The following is an 8,825-nucleotide window of genomic DNA, read 5'->3' as shown; positions in this document are numbered from 1 at the left end:
TTTTGAGGAACTTCTGTTCATTTCTTATCCCCATTTTTGATGGGGTTGGAGGGTTTTTCTTGTATAATTCTACTAGTGTCCTGTATATCCTGGATATTAATATTAATCAGATGGGTATTGGGTAAATATTCTCTCCCATTCTGTGGGCTCTCTCTGTCTTTAAGTCACTGTTTCTTTTGAGGTGCAGAAGCTTCTTAGTTTGATGTAGTTCCATTTGTTTATGTTGTTTCCACTTGCTTGGTCAGTGCTGTTTCATCCTTAAAGATGCTTTTAGCTTCAATGTCATGGAGGGTTCTGCCTACCTTTTCCTCCTTGTACCTTATGGATTCATGTCTAATGTTGAGGTCTTTTTTAAAAATTTTTATTAGTGAAACACCATGATGGTATTGAGGTCTTTAATCTACTTTGATCTGACTTTTGTGCCTGGCATTAGACAGAGGTCAGAGTTCATTTTTTTGCAGGTAGCTATCCAGTTTTCCCAGCACCACTTGTTGGAGAGGCTTGAAAGGGTCACTTTTACCCTGCTTTGAAGATCAATATGCAAGTAGTATACAACTTAAAAAATGTTTTTTGGGGGGCCGGAGTGATAGCACAGCGGGTAGGGCATTTGCCTTGCACGCGGCTGACCTGGGTTCAATCCCCGGCATCCCATATGGTCCCCCAAGCACCGCCAGAAGTAATTCCTGAGTGCAGAGCCAGGAATAACCCCTGAGCATTGCTGGGTATGACCCAAAAAGAAAAAAAACGGATTTTGTTTGTTTGGGGGCCACACGCGGCAGAGCTCAGAGATCATGCCTGGCGGTCTTAGGGGGCCATATGTGGGGCCGGGGATCAACTATACTATCTATCTGGCCCTTGAATTTTTTGTTTGTTTGTTCGGGGGCCACACACAATGTTGCTCAGGACTTACTTCTAGCTCTGTGCTTAGGAATTACTCCTGGTAGACTCGGGGGACTACATGGGGTGCCGGGAATCGAACCCCGGTCAGCCATGTGCAACCCTGCCGTGCTATCGCTCCAGCCCCTGGATTTTTGTTGTTTTAATTTTTGGTGTTTGGACCACACCTGGCAGTGCTCGGGAGCTGTCCCTGGCCCTATGCTTAGGTGAACCCTGGTGGTCCCGGGGATTTGAACCTGGGTATGGGAGGTGTGACAAGTTGCCTTAACCTCTGTACTATCTCTCGGTCCCAGATGGATTTGTTTCTTCTTATTTTTGGCCCACACCTGGCAGTGATCAGTGGTCACTCTTTTTTTTGTTTTGTTTTGTTTTGTTTTTTGCTTTTTGGGTCACACCCAGCGATGCACAAGGGTTACTCCTGGCTCATGCACACAGGAATTACTCCTGGCGGTGCTCAGGGGATCATATGGGATGCTGGGAATTGAACCCGGGTCGGCCGAGTGCAAGGCAAACGCCCTACCCGCTGTGCTATCGCTCCAGCCCCTTGGCTTGGTACTCAGAGGGACTCTGAAGTGCTGGGGATGGACCCCCGGGCCTCCCCGTGCAAGGCCAGTGTGCCAACCTCTGGACTTCCCTCTCTAGCATCGCAGTGAGGTTTTATTGGGGGGGGGGGGAGTACACTCTCAGCGGTGCTCAGGACTTACTCCTGGCTCTGTGTTCAGACATCCTTGCTGGCAGGGCTTAGGGGATGCTATGGGGTGCGGCGGATCAATCCTGCATTGGCTATGTGCAACGCAAGCCCTTTCTGTAGAGCTGGCTGACTCAGATTTGTTGGTTGGGGGGTGTGGGAGGAAGGAAGCAGATGGAAAGGGGTAGGGGTGGGCTGAGGGGGTTCCCAGGGATGGATGAGGCCCAACTCAACCCCACGGATACACCAACACCCCTGCAGCAGCACCCCTCCCCTCCCCCAGTCCATTTTTCCCCTCCCTACCTCTGCCTCCAGCCTCTAGCTCTCCAGCTTGGGCCGGTGCCCCAGGTGGGGTCAGCCCGGGTGCAAACCTTAGCCCAGTTGGTGGCAACCCTGGACTGTACACAGGATGCCATCTGCCCTTCACTGCTCTCACACGAGCCTGAGCACGTGTGGCCCCTCGCTCACCAGGCAGTGCTCTTGTCTGCATGGGCTTTGCAATGTGCCGGCCGCCCGACAGGCTAAGGACCCCTTTTCTTATCTTCAGTCTATTTTGTTGGGTGGGGGCTACACCCGGCAGTGCTCAGGGCTCACTCCTGGCTCTGAACTCAGGAATCTCTTCTAGTGGGCTTGGGGACCCGATGGAGTTCTGAGGATTGAGCCCAGGCCATGTGCGAGGCAGTGCCCACCCTGCTGGACTGTCTCTGGCCCCTTTTGGTGTTTAGCTTCGCCAGGACAAACACATCACTAAATGCAGTAGAAATGAGGGGTGCAAACCTAAACATTTACACGGAAGGGCTGGAGTGATAGCACAGCGGTTAGGGCGTTTGCCTTGCATGCGACTGACCCAGGTTCGGTCCCCAGCATCCCATATGGTTCCCCGAGCACCACCAGGAGTAATTCCTGAGTGCAGAGCCAGGTGTAACCCCTGTGCATTGCTGAGTGTCACCCCCCCCAAAAAAAAGCCAAAAAAAATCCCCACCATTTACACGGAAAAAAAATGGATTTAGGCTTTTATTATTCTAATGAACAATATTTTTTTTGTTTTTTTTTGGGGGGGGGTGTTGGGCTACACCCACCAGTTCTCAGGAGCTACTCCCAGCTCTGTGCTCAGGGGTCACTCCCCAAAGCACCAGGGTGCTGGGGACCAAATACGGGTTGGTCACATGCAGGCAGGCACCCTCCCCGCTGTGCTATCTGTCCAACCCAATACGTTTATTTTCCCATTTTCTCTACTCTGCAGTGGATAAAACCCATCTCCCAACTCCCAACTCTCAAGTTCTGAACATGTCACCATGCTAAAGGGCCCATGGCCATTGCAACCCATAGTGTTGCAATGAATATCGGAGCACAAATGTCTTTCCGGAAGAGGTTTTGGACCCCTGGGGGTTGGTGCCCAGAGGTGGTGCTATGGAACCTCAATCACTTGGGTTTTTTTTTTAATTAGTGAAACACCATGAGGTACAGTTATAGACTTATAAATTTTTGTGCTTGGGTTTCAGTTATACAATGATCAAGTACCCATCCCTCCACCAGTGCCCATCCTCCACCACCGTGGGTCCCAGCATCCCTCCCATCCTCATCCTCCCTGTCCCACCCTGCCTCTGTGGCAGGGGATTCCCCCTTGTTCTCTCTCTCTTCTTTTGGGTACTGTGTTTTGCAAGAGAGGCAGTGAGAATCACTCGGGTTTTTGTTGGTTGGTTGGTTGGTTTGGTTTTGGGGCCACATCCGGTGATACTCAGGGGTTACTCCTAGCTCTGTGTTCAGGGATCACTCCTGGCAGTGTTCGGGGGGGAGGCTATGGGATGCCGAGGATCAAACCTGGGTCAGCCAGTGCAAGGCAAGAACCCTCCCCACTGTTCTGTCACACCATTTCCTCCATTTCTAGTTTTGAGAGAAATGTTCATATTGTTTCCAACAAGGTTAAGCTACAGTTTGTGATTTTTTATCCCCCTGCTCTGGACCCTGGTCTAATGCTTTCTAGAAAAGTCTAGAAAAGTCCATTTGGGAATGTTCTCAAAATGATATCTTGGTGCATCTTAGTTTCCCTGGGGGATTCCTTCACTCGTCACCATCTGTCACCAAGGTGACCACAGCTGCTCCTGGATGTTGGTTCTCTCCAGTGTGGCTCTTCCCGGGTTTCTCATGTCTCTTGGTCAACGTCTGGGTGGTTTCTCACTTCCTGCTGGTAAGAAGCTTGTCACAGGAACACGGCAGAGCCCCGTCCCCGAGTGGCGCAGTATCTGTGGAGCCGCTGTGTCCCAGCCCTTGGACGTATGTGGGACATCCAGGGGATGTTATGTGGATGCCCGCTGGGCAAGCCTGACAGGTAAGCGTTCCCGGGCAGGAGCGGCCTGAGTCCTTTCCCCTGTGGGGCGAGGCTGCAGCGGGTTGGCCGTGTTTGAAAGCCAAACCCCTCCTGGCTCTTTGGCCTTGGGCAAAGCCTCTTTCCTGGTCTAAAAAATGAGGTTGAAAATCCCTGGCTCAAGGCTGGACAGACGCTCCATGGGCCGAGCGCAGGCTTTGCACGTGGGAGGCCCAGGTCCCATCCCTGGCATCTCACTGCCCACAAGAGCACCGGGAGCAACTCCCAGGCTCGGAGTGAGCTGAGGGGAGCCTCCTGCGATGGCCAGGTGTGGCCTCCAAACAAAAGTCAAACAAACTAAAAGCCCAGGCCTGGGGGCCAGAGCGAATAGCACAGCGGGTAGGGCATTTGCCTTGCACACAGCCAACCTGGGTTCGATCCCCATATGGTGCCCTGAGCACCGCCAGGAGTCATTCCTGAGTGCAGAGCCAGGAGTAACCCCTGAACATTGCTGGGTGTGACCCAGCAAGCCAAAAAAAAAAAAAAAAAAAAAAAAAAAAAAGCCCAGGCCCCTTAGTGAAGGTTCTGTGGAGCTGGGGAGGTTGTGTTTGGATGTGTTTTCTGGGTTCAGCTGCCATCCGAGCCACTCCCCAGAATCTGTTTGCCCTCCTACAAATGGTGATAAAAGCACTCAATTCCCACAGGCAAGAAGAGGGCCAATAAGTAGAATAATAGACACAGTGCCTCTTTCCCCCCATTGAGCTTTATTATGCATAATTATAAAACTCACCCTTTCTCAGTAAAGAGTTCAACATACAAAGTTGTGCATCTATAGCCACTAAAAAAAAACAATGTTCTGTTTTGTGGTCACATCCTGCAGTGCTTGAGGCTTACTCTGAGCCCAGGAAGCAGTCCTGGTGGTAGCTGGCGACCATCTGTGGTGCTGGGAATTGAACCTGGGTCGGCCATGGGTAGGGCACTGGCTGTACAATCTCTTCATGGCTCTGACAATTATATTGGACATTTCCATCGCTTCAAAAAGTGCCAGGAATAAGGGGCCGGAGCAATAGTACAGCAGGTAGGGTGTTTGCCTTGCACGCGACCCACCCGGGTTTGATCCCTGGCATCCCAAGCACTGCCAGGAGTAATTCCTGAGTGCAAACCAGGGAGTAATCCCTGAGCATCCCTGGTGTGACCCCAAAAGAAAAAAAAAGTGCCAGGAATGTAGTTCAGCAGTAGAGCACTTGCCTTGTGTGTGTGACACCCTGGTTCGATCCCAAGCACCACTACAGAAGAAACTTGGTATCCATTTGCATTTCTTATTGACCCTCACCAAGCTGCCAGCTGCTCCCAGGTATGAGAAGTTCTGAATCTTGGAGCTGGAGAACACGGCTGACATGGTTTGATCCCTGATATCCCGTATGGTCCCCCGAACACACCAGGAGTGATTCCTGAGCCAGGAGTAACTTCAGGTGTCACGCCAAAGCAAAACAAAAAAAATTTTTTTTTCCCTTTTTGGGTCACACCAGTGATGCTCAGTAGTTACTCCTGGCTCTGCACTCAGGAATGACTCCTGGCAGTGCTCAGGGCACCTTATGGGATGCCAAGGATCGAACCCAGGTCAGCCACGTGCAAGGCAAACACCCTACCCACTGTATTATTGCTTCATCTCACAAAAAGTTCTGAATCTTGGTTTTTGTTTTGTTTTTTTTTCTTTTTTGGGTTACACCCGGTGATGCACAGGGCTTGCTCCTGGCTCTCCACTCAGGAATTACTCCTGGCGGTGCTTGTGGGACTATATGGGGTGCCGGGGATCGAACCTGGGTTAGCTGTATATAAGGCAAGTGCCTTCCCCACTGTGCTGTCACTCTGACCCCTGAATCGGGTTTTTTGAAACAGTTTTCCTAATGGTTCCAGGGAAGGGGCTCTGGGCCACGCTTCGCAATGCTCCAAGAACTACTCTCAGCTCTGGGTTAGGGTCTGGGGATTGAATCAGGGTTTGCCGCATGCAAAGGTCTCCATATTTTTAGCTTTTGCGAAAATGGAATACCTTTTACTGGACAGATCTATAATAAATTGTCATCGTTGTGTATGTGTATGGGTGATATGTCCATATAATATAGACAGATGATTGAGAAAGAGCTAACTGATACAAGATAGACAGACTGACCCAGAGAATGAACATAATAGAGCAAAAACTTTCATTCGAAGATGCCCTTTGGAGGAAAAAAGTCCGCAGCATGTAATTCGGCTTGCAGCCAGTGCGCCACCTAGTGGGAGAGAGTAGCAAGCGCTACTGCTGCGCACCTGCCTCCGGAGCCTCACAGAAAGCACCTGGGCTGGGAAAATTCCTGGAAGACATTGGTCTGCAGGGGGCGCTCCTTTTTTTTCTTTCTTTCTTTTTGGGTCACACCGGGCGTTGCGCAGGGGTGACTCCTGGCTCATGCACTCAGGAATTACCCCTGGTGGTGCTCGGGGAACCATATGGGATGCTGGGAATCGAACTCCCGGCCAGCCGCGTGCTAGGCAAACACCCTACCGGCTATGCTATCGCTCCAGCCACCTGCAGGTGGCGCTTCTTGTGTGAGCTTGGGGTGCAGAATCTGAGCATGAGGGCTGAGTGAAAGGAAGGGTGTTGGCGTCAGGGGCAGGCTGGCGGGGACAGCCAGGTGCTCCCACTCCAGTCGGGACCTTGGGCAAGAGCAGATCTCCACAAAGTGAGAGGGGCTAGGTAGAGGGGGGCCAGAGGCTGAGCGGGCCGGCTCCCCAGAGATGCAGGGACACAGGCACCCTGACTGGCTTGCTCCGGGCACGTGCCAGGCACCCCAAATTGCCAGCTGGTTGGACTTCTGGAACTTGGCATCCGAGGTGTTGGTAGTGTTGTGGGTGATGGGGCTCTTCTCAGCTGGGAACACATTCGCTTAGACAAAAAGCAGAGCTAGATCAGGAGCTTGAAGCCTGCGCTCAAGGCCCCAGCAAGAGTGGGCATAAAGACCTTTCTAGGAAAAAGTGTAATTGGTCAGAGCCCGAGAAGAGATAGTACAGGGGCTGGAGCAATAGTACAGTGGGTAGGGCGTTTGCCTTGCACTCGGCCTACCAGAGTTCAATCCCCGGCATTCCATGTGGTCCCCCAAGCACCGCCAGGAGTAATTCCTGAGTGCAGAGCCAGGAGTAACCTCTGAGCATCGCTGGGTGTGACTCAAAAAGCAAATGAATAAATAAATAAATTAAATTAAAAATGAAAAGAAGAGATAGTACAGCAGGCAGGGTGCTGGCCTTGCACGTAGCTGACCCGGGTTCGGTCCCGACACCACTTATGGTCCCCGAGCACCACCAGGAGATTCCTGAGTGCAGAACCAGGAATCAGCCCTGAGTAGCCCTGGATGTGGCCCCAAACATAATAATAATAACAAGCACTGTCCTCCCATTGTTCATCGATTTGCTCGAGCAGGCCCAGTAACGTCTCCATTGTGAGACTTGTTGTTACTGCGTTTGGCATATCAAATACGTCACGGGGAGCTTGCCAGGCTTTGCCGTGCAGGCGAGATCCTCTCAGTAGCTTGCCAGGCTCTCTGAGAGGGGTGGAGGAATCGAACCTGGGTCTGCCGGCTCAGCTGCGTGCAAAGCAAATGCCCTACCCGCTGGGCTCCAGACCAATAATAACAACAACAACAATAATAATAACTGGTAATAATAATAGATGCTGGGAAAATTTAGTCCCAGGAGAAAGCTATGTTTTGTGGCTTCCTGACACTTGTACAACATGGTGCAGCTCTGAATGCCAGGGGAAGAATGGTCTTAGTGGGGCTTTAACCTCCAAAAGTGCTCTCAGGCCCTGTAGAGACAGAAATGATGCGTCGCCCTAGCTGGTCCAGATGATGGCCAGGGAAGGTGGATACATGCACGGAGTAAAGGTTACCCTACAGAGAGACCCCACCTCCCATATGCAAGCACGCTGAACCTCAAGATTCCTCTGAGCATTTCTCCTGGGAGACTGAGCACTGCGGGGCTGGAAGCACGGAGAGCTGAGACTTAGAACCTAGAGTGATGACAGCTGCGGAAACCCAACTTCACAGTTCGGCGATTTGGTGACGGGATGAGCTGCCCAGTGATGCAGTTCCTCAGGGTAGCTTGGAATTAGCAGTTGAGGGTGGATTAGCCCAGGGGGTTGGGGGTTCAGCCAACACCAGTGCCTCTGAAGCTAGAAGGCTCTGCTGGGGGGGGGGGGGACATGCTCTCCACCCCCACACTGACCTTAGGTCTTCTTAACATCACACCCCCGACTCCCAGCGCTCCCCCAAGTCCCTGGTTGCCCTCTGTGGGCACTCAGGGCAAGAACAGTTCCTGCACAGAGCCAGAGGGTATGGGGACCCCCCAAAGGCCCTTTATTTATTTCTTTATGTTGGTTATGGAGTGTTGGGGATCAAACCCAAGTCAACTGTGTGCAAGGCAAGGGCCCTGCCTGCTATACCATCTCTCCGGCCCCCTCTGGGGAGGTAGACAGGTCCCCCCAAGGAGGCAGGTTGCAGAGGGAATCCAGAGACCCCCCGCCAGATTGTTGCGCATGGGCAGGAAGAATGCACCCCCAGGAGAATGACCAGGAGCAGTGGGAGGGAAACAGCTGGCCCTTTGGAATGCAAGGTGACTGCAGGAACAGGGCACCTGGCCAGGGGCAGGGGTGGGAGGAGACGCCTTAGGGGATCCCCTGGGCACCTCCTGGGGTGCTGAGGACGCTGCCCTTTTGGTGATGGGGAGCCATGTGACCCCACCACGGAAGGAAGTGCTGTGTGGCACTTTCCCGACTCTCCTATATCCCTCTGGTGCTCCCACAGCCCTGAAAAGCCAGGACAGCAAGCCTTGGCCCCCTGACCCCCTCCAGGCTTGGCACCTGCCTCTGTAGACACAGGGCCTTGTCACTATCTCCAGTGGCCTCCG

Source organism: Sorex fumeus, unplaced genomic scaffold, assembly GCF_029834395.1.
Source record: "Sorex fumeus unplaced genomic scaffold, SorFum_2.1 ptg000199l, whole genome shotgun sequence".
NCBI classification, from domain to species: Eukaryota; Metazoa; Chordata; class Mammalia; order Eulipotyphla; family Soricidae; genus Sorex; species Sorex fumeus.
Note: the sequence above shows the minus strand (reverse complement) of the source record.